Source organism: Limulus polyphemus, unplaced genomic scaffold (assembly GCF_000517525.1).
Source record: "Limulus polyphemus unplaced genomic scaffold, Limulus_polyphemus-2.1.2 Scaffold6104, whole genome shotgun sequence".
Classification (NCBI taxonomy): Eukaryota; Metazoa; Arthropoda; class Merostomata; order Xiphosura; family Limulidae; genus Limulus; species Limulus polyphemus.
The window spans coordinates 50,285-54,698 of NW_013671714.1; the positions used below are offsets into that span (position 1 = coordinate 50,285).

At 34.8% G+C, this 4,414-nt stretch overlaps 1 protein-coding gene across 1 annotated transcript in view; it reads right to left on the minus strand.

The window, feature by feature from the left end:
- The window catches only part of LOC106473351, a gene marked incomplete at its 3' end in the record, with an annotated part of 53,815 nt that extends 49,731 nt beyond the window's left edge, over window positions 1–4,084 (minus strand). Inside the window, exon 1 of the mRNA XM_022401798.1 lies at window positions 4,022–4,084. The remainder of the gene's footprint in view (window positions 1–4,021) is intronic.
- Window positions 4,085–4,414: the final 330 nt, after the last annotated feature.

Consider the following 4,414-nt stretch of genomic DNA (forward strand, 5'->3'; position numbering starts at 1 on the left):
AACGAATAGTGGGATTGACCATCACTGAAAGGGCGAGCATGTTTGGTGGAATGGGGATGCGAACCCGCGACCCGCAGATTGCGAGTCGGGCGTCCTAACCATCTGGCCATGCCGGGCCGTCTGCAACAGAGATGGACAAATGAGGAACGTAATTTCGATGGTTATATTTATACAATTAACCAATTAACTCTATGCCTATGCAATCATATATTCTGAGACTTGCTATTTTCGAGTAGATGTTTTTGTTTTGGTTATGCCGATTGGTTCTTACATTACTAAACAACTATTGACAATGAGTTTACGGCATGTCGAACCATAGACTAGTCCCTGGATAATTCTACATTTTAACGTGTATTTTAGAATTTCATGTTTCAGGTATATAACACGTTAATAAGGACAGGAAGTATAGAAATGGCTGTCATGTTTGATAATATCCCCTTTTCTACCTATTTCACTACATATTCATGCATAGTGTAAACGTCCTAAATATAACCATTGAAATCTCGTTACGACCGGCGTAAATAGAGCCTTAAATAGTATCATTTTATAATTATTTAGTTTCTTCGGTTTGCTGTTTTATAGAATGGTAGAACACGTGTCTCTTGGTATGGACGTTTCCAAGTGAAACGTTTGACGGTGTTTTATAACACAAGACACTGAAAGCTATGACGTAAAACTAATACAGAAGTTCAAATTATGCTGGGACTTTAATATATACGTTTTGATTTTGTTCGGAAAAGCTGCTATTTCTGGCACATTGTATACAGGGCCCAAATTATCAACACTTTTCTGGATAAAAATGTTGGCGCCCATAAAACTTGAATGCATATTCTACACGACAAAATATCAGGAGCGTAACCTAGGTTAAAGAGTAAATTATTTTTCTTTAGATGTAACTTAATGCAATCACATTGTTTGAAAATTACGTTATTTGGTAACATTATCAGAAAGTTACGCTACTTGATAAAATTATCAAAAAGTTACGCTACTTGATAAAATTATCATAAAGTTACACTACTTGATAAAATTGTCAGGTAAGTATATCACTTGAAACATTATTTAAAAATTACAATACTCGACTGATAAAATTTTAAAAAGATTACAATACTTGATGACATTATTAGAAAACTACACTACTGGATACCGTTATTAAATATTACAGCATTATTACATAACATTATTAGCAAATGACACTACTTGATAACATTATTAGAAACTTGCACTACTTGACAGAATTAATAGAGAATTACACTACTTGATAACGTTACTAAAAATGACACTACATGATAACATTAATGTAAAATGACACTACTTGATAGCATTAATGGAAAATGATACTACATGATAACATTAAAGGAAAATGACACTACTTGATAACACTAATAGAAAATAACACTACTTGATAACATTAATGGAAAATGACACTACTTGGTAGTATTAATGGAAAATGACACTACTTGATAACATTAATGGAAAATAACACTATTTGATAACATTAATGGAAAATGACACTACTTGATAGCATTAATGGAAAATAACACTACTTGATAACATTAATGTAAAATGACACTACTTCACAACATTATTAGAAAATGACACTACTTGATACCATTATGAAGAATTGCACTACTTGATAACATTAATGTAAAATGACACTACTTAATACCATTATTAAGAATTACACTACTTGATAACGTTATTAGAAAATGACACTACTTGATAACATTAATGTAAAATGACACTACCTGATAACATTAATGGAAAATGATACTACTTGATAGCATTAATGGAAAATGACACCACTTGATAACATTATTAGCAAATTACACTACTTGATAAGATTGGTGGAATATGATACTACTTGACAACATTAGTAGAAAATTACACTACCTGATAACATTACTAAAAATGATACTACTTGATAGCATTAATGGAAAATGACACTACTTCATAATATTATTAGCAAATTACACTGCTTGATAACATTATTAGCAAATTACACTACTTGATAAGATTGATGGAAAATGATACTACTTGACAACATTAGTAGAAAATGCATTGCTTGATAACATTACCTGAAAATAATTAATCATCTTCTGTATTTATCTTCAAGAGCAGTTTGTACTAAATAAAAAAATATGAGCAGACACACCAGATGGATAGATATTGGAACAAAGTTGTTAACTGGTGTTGTATTCTTTTCAAATAAATTTTCTTTGTAGATTTTACTTTGCTATGTGAAACTTAACACACCTGATATAAATGAACTGAATTCTTGAATTTGTCAAAATCACACAATGGCAGTAAAAAATATTAACCAATACCGTTTGTTTCTAACAAAATCAAGCTGGAAAAAAATATCATTCGGTCGCCCTTGTCACGAAAGTATGTTCAAATAAATATGGTAGTATCATTATTATCAGTAGATCGTTTATATACATATATATATAAATATTTAACGAAATTGTTATAACAAGAGTATATATATATATTTATTCAGGTCTGAGTCATCCTCGTTATGGAAATATATTTGTATGTGTGATAAGATTTGTTTCTTCTGCATTCAGTGCATAGCTGTAATATAGCACGTTCAGGCACCAGGTCACATCTTCCCTGTAATACAGCACGTTAAGACAATAGGTTACATCTACGCTGTAATACAGCACGTTAAGACACCAGGTCACATCTACCCTGTAATACAGCACATTAAAACACCATATCACATCTACCCTGTAATACAGCACGTTAAGACACTAGGTCACATCTACCCTCTAACACAGCACGTTAAGACACTAGATCACATCTAACCTGTTATACAGCAAGCTAAGACACTAAGTCACATCTACTCTGTGATAAAGCACGTTAAGACACTAGGTCACATCTACCCTGTAACACAGTACGTTAAGGCACCAGGTCACATCTACCCTGTAATACAGCACGTTAAGACACTACGGCACGTCTACCCTGTAATACAGCACGTTAAGACACTAGATCACATCTACCCTGTAATACAGCACGTTAAGACACTAGATCACATCTACCCTGTAATACAGCACGTTAAGACACTAGATCACATCTACCCTGTAATACAGCACGTTAAGACACTAGATCACATCTAACCCGTTATACAGCAAGCTAAGACACTAAGTCACATCTACTCTGTGATAAAGCACGTTAAGATACTAGGTCACATTTACCCTGTAACACAGTACGTTAAGGCACCAGGTCACATCTACCCTATAATACAGCACGTTAAAACACTAGGTCACATCTATCCTGTAATACAGCACGTTAAACCACTAGATCACATCTACCCTGTAATACAGCACGTTAAGACACTATGTTACATCTACCTTGTAATACAGCACGTTAAGACACTATGTTACATCTACCTTGTAATACAGCACGTTAAGACACCAGGTCACATCTACCCTGTAATACAGCACGTTAAGACACTATGTTACATCTACCTTGTAATACAGCACGTTAAGACACTATGTTACATCTACCTTGTAATGCAGCACATTAAGACACTAGGTCACATCTACCCTGTAATACAGCACGTTAAGACACCGGGTCACATCTACCCTGTAATACAGCACGTTAAGACACTATGTTACATCTACCTTGTAATGCAGCACGTTAAGACACTAGGTTACATCTACCCTGTTAAGCTTTAGGAATGCTACGTAAGTATTTTGATTTGAGTATGCAAGTCTATCTGTTTAGTTTAAATCTTCAAACCTAAGGTTATTCCACCCCCACCTCCCGTTGGTTGGTGGTGAGTTTACGAAGAGTACAAATAGCCCATTCTATGGTTTTGCGCTAGAAACTAAACGCCATCAACAACCAAACTTAAGCTAGATAGTGCAAGCCTCGACATATTCACCCATTTATAATAGATTTACTTTCCGTCAATAATTGCTTATTATACACACAAATAAGCATCTGTGTAAAGTTCCCAATATATTCTCGTCTTTCCGTTAACGCCCGACTAACAACAGCAAAACATCACACTTACCTTCCACGTATCTACAGCCACTGTTACACTGCTGCAGTACTTTAAAACTGAACTAGTGTGACTCGTGCTGGCGTGTTTCAACCAACACTGCGTGCACCTACGTAAATGTGAAATTTACAATGTTACCATAGTTACTAGCTCTCACAGTGAAGAAATGTAATTCGAAGTGAATTTGTTTCTTCTTCGAGCCCGCCTATGTACGTGGACGGTGTTCGATTCTCTTTCCTTGTCGTGCGTTTAATATTTCCTATAGATCAACAACGTAAACAACAGAAAGTCCAGGAACCTTATATACCGGAGTTCCTCACCGTGGTATTCCGTGTAGTAAAGCGTCAGAATTTACTAAACTATCTTCACGTGGGTAATGCTTCCCAATGGCTCAGAGGTAAGTCT